This window comes from Polypterus senegalus, chromosome 11 (assembly GCF_016835505.1).
Source record: "Polypterus senegalus isolate Bchr_013 chromosome 11, ASM1683550v1, whole genome shotgun sequence".
Classification (NCBI taxonomy): domain Eukaryota; kingdom Metazoa; phylum Chordata; class Cladistia; order Polypteriformes; family Polypteridae; genus Polypterus; species Polypterus senegalus.
Window position 1 is genome coordinate 9,549,988 of NC_053164.1, and position 12,807 is coordinate 9,562,794.

Consider the following 12,807-nt stretch of genomic DNA (forward strand, 5'->3'; position numbering starts at 1 on the left):
TAAAGTAGTCAAGAATTTGGCGTTACCTAGCCGTTCGTTAGAGGTCGTCCACTCACAGCATCGGATAGGCATCGAATCGGGAGACTTGGTTAAGCTGATGGAAGCCACTGCAGAACTTCCAAATTCCATCAGGCTTACTGACCATGACAATAGGACTGGACCAGGGACTATAACTTTCCTTAATCTCCATCTCCACTTCAGCCTTTTTTGCCTCGAGAATTCTGCACGGGTGTTCTCGGACTATAACCCCAGGTTTCGTCACAATGTCATGTGTAACCAGGGAGGTCCGCCCTGGACTTTCACTTACTCCCTCAGGGACAGACAGGATGACTACTTCGAGCTCCTGTCATTGTTGGCGAGTCAGATTATCTCTAAAATTAAGATTTAATACATGTTGTTTCACCAAATAATTGACAAGTCCCTTCCTCTCCTTAATTTCATAGGGGGATTGCCAATGAGCCAGTAATTTGGAATGTGAGGTAGGAACTAAAGCCATGACTCAATCTCCCGGGTGGAACTCCCAAAGAGACGTACTACAGTTATAGTATCAGACCTATATAGGTCTAATTTTCTCAAATCTATCACATAATCGTGCAATATATTCCAATACATTTTTTGACGGGATGGCCTCTTCCTCCCAGCCTTCTTTTAAAATGTCCAATATGCCCCGGGGTTGTCGTCATATAGTAATTCAAAAAGTGAGAACCCCGTGGAGGATTGTAGGACTTCCTGATATGCAAAAAGGACGAGGGGGAGGAGCTGATCCCAGTTTCTTCGGTCCTCGTTGACTACCTTGCATAACATTTGTTTGAGAGTTTGATTGAACATCTCTACAAGACTGTTTGTTTGAGGATGATATACCGAGGTTTTTAAATGTTTTATTTGAAGTAGTTTGGCAGTCTCCCTGAACGTCTGCGAGGTAAAAGGCATCCCTTGATCCGCCAAGATTTCTTTAGGGATGCCAAACTCACGCAAAGACTCCTATTAATTCCCATGCGATAGCTTTTGAAGTAGCTGAGTGCAGCAGAACAGCTTTAGGAAACCGGGTAGCATAATCTACCATGAGAATTATATATTTATGACATCTGGCTGAAGGTTCTAGGGGTCCCACCAGGTCGACTCCAATATGCTCAAAAGGGACATCTGTTCAGGGTAATGGAACTAGAGGAGCATGGTCCCTCCTAGGAATCTGCCTCAATTGACACTCCAGACAGGACGTACAAAAGCAGCGGACCTCCTCTTTAAAGAATCGGGATTAATCGGGATTAATTCGCTCAAGTGTTTTTTCGGGTCCCAAATGGGCTCCCAGGAGATGGGTGTGTGCTGGTTCACAGACTTGTCGCCGGTAAATCCGTGGCACTAACAACAGTAACCTTATTTCTCCCTCATGTTCTGCCACCCAGTACAAAAAGGTCATTATTTAACACAAAGTGAGGACCTTGTGGCATCGGATGTAATGTGCGTTGACCGTCTATCAGAACGACTGCATTTTTTGCAAACTTAAGGGAGTCGTCGTTTCCACTGCGCCCTTTTAAATGAAGCCAGAGTCTGTCTGAATTGAAATTGCAGGCGTGTGAGGGGATCGGATTCGACCTCAAGTGGTCGGGTTTCATCCCGAGTCGACTCAGCGCTTGTTGATGACGAATCTGGCTGAGACGTCCCGGGTGTTTCCCTGTCATCACCAGAGGCCAAACTTCGCTCCCCAGCTGGCTGTGTACACGGAGTGGAAGAAGTTGAGGGCGCTGATTCCGTGTCCGTGACTAGACCTAGCGATCTTGTGGAAGAAGCGTCTGTGTTACCACTTTTAATGTCTAACAAATCTCTAACTCATATCACGGCGAAGGGAAGATTATTCATCACTGCCACCGTCAAATTTTTTAATACGCCGTCCTGACATATATAACAGATCTATAATACCGGACATCCCCATGAATACAGATAATGCAGGTTTTAATCTTTAGCCACTGTCGCGGTAACACCAGATAGCGAGCAACAATAGAAATGTTACTGAAGGAATCATATAAAGTTATAACCTTAATTCCATTAACTAGCACTTCCCCTGTAGGTGAAAAGGCCAGAGGGTCACCGCGCCTCCCCCTATATCAGTCTGCAGACCCCTTCGTCGCTTCGCGGAGCCGGCCGACGCATCCGAGGTTCCACTCGAGTACGCCTCGCATTGTAGCTACGAGACTCTATGGTAGGAACGCAAGTACGCCTGGGTTCACAGTGTTCTCTTGCGCTATTCTTCTATCAGTAAAGCCCCAGGCTGGCTGGGCGAATTATTTCGGAGCAACAAAGTGCAGGCCACCTGCTCCGCTATTTGATGGCTTGATTGTTTATGGGGTTGTAGCCAACTAACCACCTTAGCCCATAAAGCCATTGCATGTTTTTTTGCTGCCTTAGCAGTTTTATATATCCAGGCCATTAGGTTTTTCACCTGCCAGCCTGGGTTTCTACCACCTTTATCAAAAGGCTTGCCTTTTGTGGGATATTTAGGGGCAGATCCCATTATAAGTCCCCATTGTGTTCCCAGATGCACCAGGCTCTATCCTGCGGGTCCTGGTTCTACTCTTCCCTGGACCTTTAATAGGATGATGGGCCGAAGCATACTCAAGCTTTTCCCGACACACCCCGACCGACCCCCACTTGGCAATTCGGGAGCAGTACTTACCCATCTGACTTTTCTTGCGTTGTGTATAGTGTGTTGAGTCTTTGTCTTGGTCTGACTTCCGTTCTCTCCAGGCTACGCCACCGTAAAATGAACGGACTGGACACACTTAAAAAGGTTTGGGGCAGCCACCCGAATATTATTCCTGGCTACAAAAGGTTTTTAAATAATACAGAGATGTTCTCAGTACAGAGTCCAAAACAGAACTGTTGAGGGTTTGCAAAGATGGCAGCTTTAAGGGAACGGACAGGAAGTGACGTAAGGGAACCGGAAGTGATGTTCTTCGGATGTCAGATTGGGTGCCGGAAGTGATATTCTTCTGGGTGCTGGAATCGGAAGTGACGTCATCTGCTCTGAATCAGACAGGTTTTCCAGCAGCTGGTCTGTAGAAATAACAGGAGAAGGTTTAGTGCACCCCGTCACCCCCTGGCCTGGCGTGGAATTATCTTTGCCTGTTCCATACAACGTCCTCCTAGTTGCACGTGCGTGACAATATATACTGCTCAAAAGAATTAAAGGAACACTTTTTATCCAGAGTATAGCATAAAGTCAATGAAACTTATGGGATGTTAATCTGGTCACTTAAGTAGCAGAGGGGGTTGTTAATCAGGTTCAGCTGCTGTGGTGTTAATGAAATTAACAACAGATGCACTAGAGGGGCAACAATGAGATGACCCCCAAAACAGGAATGGTTTAACAGGTGGAGGCCACTGACATTTTTCCCTCCTCATCTTTTCTGACTGTTTCTTCACTAGTTTTGCATTTGGCTACAGTCAGTGTCACTACTGGTAGCATGAGGCGATACCTGGACCCTACAGAGGTTGCACAGGTAGTCCAACTTCTCCAGGATGGCACATCAATACGTGTCATTGCCAGAAGGTTTGCTGTGTCTCCCTGCACAGTCTCAAGGGCATTGAGGAGATTCTAGGAGACAAGCAGTTACTCTAGGAGAGCTGGAGAGGGCCATAGAAGGTCCATAACCCATCAGCAGGACCAGTATCTGCTCCTTTGGGCAAGGAGGAACAGGATGAGCACTGCCAGAGCCCTACACAATGACCTCCAGCAGGCCACTGGTGTGAATGTCTCTGACCAAACAACCAGAAAGACTTCATGAGGGTGACCCAAGGGCCCCATGTCCTCTAATGGGCCCTGAGCTCACTGCCCAGCAGCATGCAGCTCGATTGGCATTCGCCATAGATTACCAGGATTGGCAGATGCACCACTGGTGCCCTGTGCTTTTTACAGATGAGAGCAGGTTCACCATGAGCACGTGACAGAAGTGAAAGGGTCTGGAGAAGCCATGGAGAACATTATGCTGCCTGTAACATCATTCAGCATGAGCAGTTTGGTGGTGGGTTAATGATTGTCTGGAGGGTCACACAGACCGCTACAGGCTTGACAAAGGCACCTTGGCTGCCATTAGGTATCAGGATGAAATCCTTGGACCCATTGTCAGACCCTATGCTGGTACAGTGGCTCCTGGTGCACGACAATTCCTGGCCTCATGTGGTGAGAGTATGCAGGCAGTTCCTGGAGGATGAAGGAATTGATACCATTGACTGGCCACCACACTTTCCTGACCTAAATCCAATAGAACACCTCTGGGACATTATGTTTTGGTCCATCCAATGCCACCAGGTTGCACCTCAGACTGTCCAGGAGCTCAGTGATGCCCTGGTCCAGATCTGGGAGGAGATCCCCCACAACACCATCTGTCATCTCATTAGAAGCATGCACCGATGTTGTCAGGCATGTATACAAGAACACTGGGGCCATACAAAGTGCTACGTACAATTTGGAGTTGCTGCAATTACATTTTGGCAAAATGGACTAGCCTGCCACATAATTTTTTCACTCTGATTTTTGGGGCGTCTTTGAATTCAGGGCTCTGTAGGTTGATCATTTTCATTTCCATCAAACGATGTGGCATCCTTTCGTTCCTAACACATTACCCAGTCTATATCAGTATAGATATCCACGAGGATTTTTTTTTCCCATTGAGATCTGATGTGTTTTCAAAGTGTTCCTTTAATTTTTTTGAGCAGTTTATATATTGCCGACACCCTTCCGCCAAGGTTTGGCGGAAGTGCTGAAGTCCAGGGCTCTGAAGGCAGCGGGGTGCCCCCTGGCGGCGACCAAGGGCCCCTACAGGGTTGAGCTTCCAAGCTCCCTACCCGTGGTCCCCAAAGCAACCAGGGCGTTCGCCCCCACACGGTCTGAAGAAGGCGCAAGCCCTCCTCCGGTCCTCCTGGGCGTCCTGGGTGGGTCGCCTCCCTAGCCATCTCTGACGATATTTAAATAAATATATAAATATATATATATATATGCAAACACACACGCTATTTTTAATTATTTATTTGCTGCAGATCTAATTGTTTTTTAAATCAATTTTAACAAAGTTGATATCATGAAAGATCAAGTCATTGTCTAACCTGCTTAATCAAGACCAGGGTCTGAAGGCAGCCAGCACAGGGCACAAGGCAGGAACAAACCCTGGACAGGGCGTCAAGTCCATTGCAGGGCAAACACAGACACAAACCAACATACCGGGGCACATTAAGCCTTGCCAATTCACCCGACCTGCATGTTGTTAGACTATGAGGACGAACCCACACTGGCATAGCGAGAACATGCAAACTCCACACAGGGAGGACACAGGATGTGAGATCTGGACTCCTTAGTGCGAGGGAGCAACTCTACTACTGTGCCAACCATTGAGTGGTGCCAAATAAATCTCTTTCTCTCTCTCTCTTCTCAGATCTAATTGCTTTAAAAACAAGTGTCAATACAACAACAACAACAACATTTATTTCTATAGCACATTTTCATACAAACAGTAGCTCAAAGTGCTTTACATATTAAAGAATAGAAAAATGAAAGACATAATTATAAAAATAAATCAACATTAACATCGAATAAGAGTAAGGTTCAATGGCCAGGGGACAGAAAAACAAAAACTCCAGACGGCTGGAGAAAAAATAAAATCTGTAGGGATTCCAGACCATGATACCGCCCAGTCCCCTCTGGGCATTCTACCTAACATAAATGAAACAGTCCTCTTTGGATTTAGGGTTCTCACGGAAGGGCTTGATGATGATGATGGTCACGTAGACTTCTTCCTTTTAATCCGTCCATCATTGTTGGAGCATCATGAAGCTTTGAGTAGGTGGAGGTGGCGCAGGCCACCACCACAAAGAAACCGGAAAAAGAAACAGAAAAGAGAGTAGGGTCAGTACCGATTTTAGAGCCACCATGAATAGTTGTTATGATGAATTGAACATACAGAGTATCAGGATTAAGTTAAATTACGATTAAAATGAAGTTATAAAAAGGCCATGTTAAAGTCATGTGTTTTCAGCAGTGTTTTAAAGTGCTCTACTGTATCAGCCTGGCGAATTCCTATTGGCAGGCTATTCCAGATTTTAGGTGCATAACAGCAGAAGGGCCCGCCTCACCACTTCTTTTAAGTTTTGTTCTTAGAATTCTAAGGAGACACTCATTTGAGGATCTAAGGTTACGATTTGGAATATAAGGTGTCAGACATTCTGATATATAAGATGGGGCGAGATTATTTAAGGCTTTATAAACCATAAGCAGAATTTTAAAGTCAATCCTGAATGACACAGGTAACCAGTGTAGTGACGCTAAGACTGGTGTGATGTGTTCGGATTTTCTTTTCCTAGTTAGGATTCTAGCAGCTGCATTCTGCACTCGTTGCAAACGATTTATATCTTTTTTGGGTAGTCCTGAGAGGAGTGCGTTACAGTAATCTAGTCGACTGAAAACAAACGCGTGAACTAATTTCTCAGCATCTTTCAGTGATATAAGAGGTCTAACTTTACTTATGTTTCTTAAGTGAAAAAATGCTGTCCTAGTGGTCTGATTAATATGTGATTTAAAATTCAGATTACAGTCAACAATCACCCCTAAGCTTTTTACCTCCGTCTTGACTTTTAATCCTAATGTATCCAGTTTATTTCTAATAGCCTCATTGTATCCATTATTGCTGATCACTAAAATTTCAGTTTTCTCTTTATTTAACTTGAGAAAATTACTATTCATCCATTCTGAGATACAAGTCAGACATTGTGTTAGTGAATCAATAGAATCGGGTCATCAGGTGCTATTGATAAGTACAGCTGTGTGTCATCAGCATAGCTGTGGTAGCTCACGTTGTGCCCTGAGATAATCTGACCTAACGGAAGCATGTAGATTGAGAATAACAGCGGACCTCGGATAGAGCCTTGTGGACCACCGTATTGGATATCATGTGTCTTCGAGTTGTAATTCCCACAACTAACAAAATATTTTCTCCCTGTCAGGTAGAATAATAATAATAATAATAATAATAATAATACAGAATAATACAGAAAAATAGGAAATTATGAAAGGCGCTATACTATTGTCTCTTTCTTTCTGTTATAGCTGTTCTAATTTATTTTTTCAAATCACTTCAAACTCAGCTGAATATGAATGCATGAAAGGCAGTATACAAACATTTTCTCACTATTTATTTTTTAATTTACAGCTGATCTGATTGCTTGAGAGACCAATTTCAATAAAGCTGAACATGAAAGCATGATAGGTGCTGTACAATTCTTGTCTTTTTCTACTGATTGAATTGCTTTAAAATCAATGTGAATATACATGAAAAGAAAAGAAAGAAATATATAGCCTTTTTCCCTTTTCACCTTAGATCTGTCAGTCAGTCTTTGTCCAACCCGCTATATCCTAACTACCGGGTCAAAGGGGTCTGCTGGAGCCAATCCCAGCCAACACCGGGTGCAAGGCAGGAAACAAACCCCGGGCAGGGTGCCAACCCACTGCAGGGCGCACACACAACCACACACCAAGCACACACCAGGGACAATTTAGGATCGCCAATGCCAAATGTCTTTGGACTGTGGGTGGAAACCTACGCAGACATGGGGAGAACATGCAAACTCCACGCAGGGAGGACCCGGGAAGCAAACCCAAGTCTCCTGAGAGGCAGCAGCACCACCACTGTGCCAATTTCAAAAACCTCATTTAAGTAATCTTTTATGTTATATAGCACCTGAAATGATGGATAGAACAATAAAAATGGGATCTCATGGCCATGGTCTTATTTATTACATAGCAAGTTTCATGAAGGACAGTGTTGCATACACTGTGCCACTGTGCTGCCCTCCTCAGGGGCCTCATGTATAAACGGTGCGTACGCACAGAAATGTTGCGTAAGAAATTTTCCACGTTCAAATCGCGATGTATAAAACCTACACTTGGTGTAAAGCCACGCACTTTTCCACGGTACCTCATGCCTTGTCGTACTCAAGTTCTCCGCTCGGTTTTACAGACTGGCGGCACCCAGCGTCAAAGCAATGGTACTGTTCTTGTGTAATTACTCATTATTTTCATGACGCGGCTTTATAAATACGCTGAAACTAACCGCATATTGTTTATTAGTGTAATGCATCTGATTGTAATTAACTTCGTAACAATATAATGGTCCAGGGAACAGCCATAGTATTCCAAATACCATAACTGCTTTAGCGTTGTTACTCTCACTGCACTTTCTTCTTCTTCTTCTTCTTTCATCTCCTCCCGTTAGGAGTTGCCACAGCGGATCATCTTTTTCCATATTTCTCTCACTGCACGACTCAGAGTATTTATATCACTGTATCTGAGTGTGAATCACAGCAGCAGCTGATCGGAAAGAGAATTATCAGTATACGGCATTAAGCACACGCTGTCTCAGCCACTGCAAAACGTTTCAAAGCCTTTCCTGTACGGACCTCGCGGTTCAAAACAGTTTAATCCCAAGAACTTTAAATGCAGCCAATCAAGTGCTCCTTGTAGAACTGTTTGTACTTATAAGTACAATCACCTCACTGTAAACTTGAACTACAGTTATAATATCTCACAACCTGAGCCACTTTATAAAGCGTATTTACATATGATGACGATATCATTTTTAAGGTGAAATGCAGCAAAATATGTTTGTTAAATTATACACATAAAACTTTAACTTCATTTAAATAATCTATATTCTTCACTGGGAGTGTCGTGAAGGATAGAATAATTAAACATGTACTACGAAGATATTTCAATGTTCCTTAAACGTTTGAAGAATCGGCGCTAAGCTTACAGATGGCTTAACGTCTATTACAGAGCTGATTGTATGGCGATCGGTTACTTGGGGAAAGAAAAGCAAGGACTCTTGGGGCGGCTACGCCAATATATATTGAATATAAAACAGAAAGAGAAAATAACAACACAGCTAAAAACGCAGCGACAAATTTCGGCAAAAGTTAAATGCTTGTGTCATGAGCACGAGGCGGCTAGTGTCTGCAACGGACGTGGCCATCCACCGTGCATGACATTGGCGGGCGAAGGAGCCACCGATTCTTCCTCTGCCCAGTGCCACCACAAGCCTAGAGCCGCCCCTGATTGTACTGCTGCAATAAATTATTTCATCGAAGTGAAACTCATGTTTAATAATGTGCTTTAACTCCTATCATCATGAAAATGACATCACGTATACATCTCAGTATTTTAGTTATTCAGAGAGCTGTAATATCACGAATGTAATGGACTCTGTGTCCAGTTGGAGGAAGAGAGCCGGTTTAAGAAGCAAGTAGTGATTCACACACATAGAGCACATAGAAGATCAAATACAAAACAAAGCATTTAACGTGCTACTTTAATTACGATGTGATTTGAGAAACTGGTTAATTAAACGATTTTAAGATGAATTTTATGATGTTCTACTTTAATGACAAAATAAACTACGTGATTAAAGTGGAAATGTCGAGATTGAAGTGGACATTTCGTGCTTTTTCCCCACTGTGTGCCTTTTTTCTCTGTACCCTAATAAACTTTCATATGACACTCAGACAGTGGGCTTACAACTCGGCTTTCCACGGCAACTTTGATATGTGACTTCTTTTTTATTTCCGGCAATGTGCGATTTTGTGAATGTGACCTTTCAAGTTTCTCCAACAGGCTAAGTCACTCGATCAACTTCATTTTGTTGATTATACCACGGCTTATTTGAACAAATTGTATGTTTTTCCTTTGCCTCCACTTGGTATTCGCTGAAATTCTTATATTTCCCCCCGTGCTTTTCCCATTGTCTTTTCACAGAAGGCTGCGCTTAAGGGCAATTTATATTGATTTGCATATTCAAAGAGGCGTAATTCTGGGAGGAGTTGGGGCGTTACATAATGCGCGTGCACAAGCGTTACTTTTCACGCTGATCGGGATTTATGTAGCGGAAGAACGTGGAAGTTGGAGTACGCGCAGATTCCTGCATCTGGATTTTTCTGTGCGTAAGCACATTTCGGCTTTTGTGCTTACGCCATGTTATAGTGCAAGTTCTACGTACGGCGTTATACATGAGGCCCCAGATCTGTATGCTTTTAAAAAAACTGTTAATAGAGATGAATAGTAAATTATGAAAGGTGCTATATTATTCTTTCTCTTTCTTTTATAGCTGTTCTAACAAATTGTCAAATCATGTTAAACTTATTTTAAAGGCACAATACAAATGCGTTCCTCTGTCTGTTTTGTTTTAATATGACAGTTGGTTCACTTTCTTTTGAGACCAGCTTTAGTAGCGGTGAGCAAGAATGACAGGTGCCATATTTAACCTCTCTTTCGTTCTTTCCTTCTTTCTTTTACTGCAGACCTAATTACTTTTTAAACCAATTTGACAATATGATAAGAAAAGCAAGAAAGCCACTCTGTATACACAATATCTTTCTTTCACTGCAGATCTAAATGCTTTTTAAATCCACTTTTAATAAAGCTGAGCATCAGAGCATGGAAGGCACCATTTACACCTGTCTGCTGTTGTAAAGTTCTTCACTGTTGAGCATTAAAAGGCTTTTCTTCAGAACAAAAGGCGCTCTATAAAATAAGACTTTTCTACTTCAGTATTTTTCACGGCCAGCGGCTCCCCACACTGACAAAGCGCAGGCAGATGGCCGCCCGAGGCAGCGACCTTCTCTCGTAAAACCCGACACGCACTTCCCGCTCGCCGAGTTTTCACTTCACATTCATTTCAAAGTCTCTCGCTCCCCTTCCCAATCCAATATCCAAGGTTCTGTGTATTTGTCTTTAGATCTCTTCATTCATCTCTTCACTGACACACTCGGCGCGATTTCTGTTTTTTTAGCAGCCTGGCGCGCTGTCACTGTGATGAGGGCATTAGAAAGACAACAAGGAAAGAACTGTCGTGAAGGCAAAACGGAGTGGCGCACGTCACATGGAAATGAAACACAAACTGACTGGGCGTCACAAGGAATCTTCCGACAAGTGTTAGAAAAGCAGAATTGGAAATAAAAAATGTAAGCAGTAAACTCAAACTTAAAAAGAAACGAGACCCTCAACGCTCTAGCCAGAGAGAAAAGCTCTGCGATGTCACTGCAGCTTGCAGCCACGACCGCAATTCGCACAAGGCCACAAGCGACCCTCGGTTCGAGGGGACATTTGACACAAATGTGTAGCAGGGAATGCAAGCAGAGGTGAGCTTCATGCGGTTTAATGAAAACCACATTAGATAAATGAATATATAACTAATTAAAACAGACATGATCGCCCTATTATATTAAAAAAAAATCCATCGTATCCGAGTTGTTCAGGCTTGACCACGCCCCTCCACACCGCTCACCCAATCATTACTCCTGCTGCACGCATCCTCTCTCCGTCCCACCCCGTGACACTCAGTGCTGCTAACTCGCCCTTCAGCGCAGTCGATTATAACGGCAGGGCAGAAAGCAAATGATCTGTTGAAGAAAGTCGAATTTTAGATCCCGATAGGAAAAGAGCGGCAAGAGCTGATAATGAACGTCGAAAAGAAGAATTTAAACAAAAAGAACTGCATGTGATAAAAATCACGAACAAAATGAATCGTCGAATAAACGAAAAAGAGAAAAATATCCCGAACAATATGCAAATAGAAATGCAACAAAGCAACGTTTATAGAATGTAAGTTAGAGGGTAAAGTAATTCATAATATTGTTTTGATGAGGTATTAATGCAATTTAATTTTTAATTTACTTTTTATTACATTTTACTTTTTTACTTCTGCTTTTACTTAATTTTTTTACTACGCTTTATTATTGATTGGTATTTAAAGCAGAGAGTGACTGATTTTCTATCTATAATAACTCAAGACCAAAGAGTCCTCCTCTACTTTTCTGCATACCAACTCTTTAAATACAATCGGTTTTTCTAACAGAGAAGCCAACCCCCAGCAACCCCCAAAGCCCGGGGGTTGGCAAGCAAAGTGAACAAGGTGAACATGCCAGGCTAAGGACACTCAGCAAAAAGCAGAGACAGACTGAAATAAGTCGAGCTGCTGCCCATCTACCGTTTTTGCTAACCTACTTTGTTCATTTTAAACTTACAAGGGGAATAAAGCCCATTGTGACATCATCGGAGCAAAACCAACAGAAAATGGAAGTTCAGTCAGCTACAATTTTGGCAGCATTAGCTGATAGGCAGGTAGATAATCAAAAATGACAGAAACTTGGAGAACTGGGAGACTCTGCATGAACTAGGAATCAGGGGCATGTTGTGTCTGTTTTAGATTAAATTGGAAAATTTCCCCTGAAGAATAATATAATATATTTTCTAGGCAATCATGTCCATCCACCCATTAATACATGTCACAGACGGCTGGGATGCCAAAAAGGACCAGAAGGGGGCAAGAATAGCTTCCAGGCCACGAGAGGGCAACTGCCCTGGAATAGGAAAGGACCACGAGAAAAGATTATAACCCATTGGGACCCGTGGCCACCGCCAGAGGGCACCTTAAACCTTGTGGGACCTGGAAATAGTTACTTCAACCACACTTGACAAAATGGTGGAGGAACCTGCCAGGGACGCCCGGAGTGCTTCCGGTGCAAAGGGCAGCACTACGGCGAAACAAAACCGAGGAAGTGCTGCCGGATGGACATCATCAGCCACCTGGAGCACATCCGGGCAGGAATTAAAGGGGCTGCCTTCCAGCAATCAGGGAGCTAGAGTCGGGAGAGGGAGCAGGACGAAGCTCCTAGGAGGAGATTGGCGGCTAAGGACTGAGAGAAAGAAAGTTCATTGTGGGTGATTATTGCTGTGTGCTTTGTGTCGTGTAAGGAACTGTCTTTATTTAT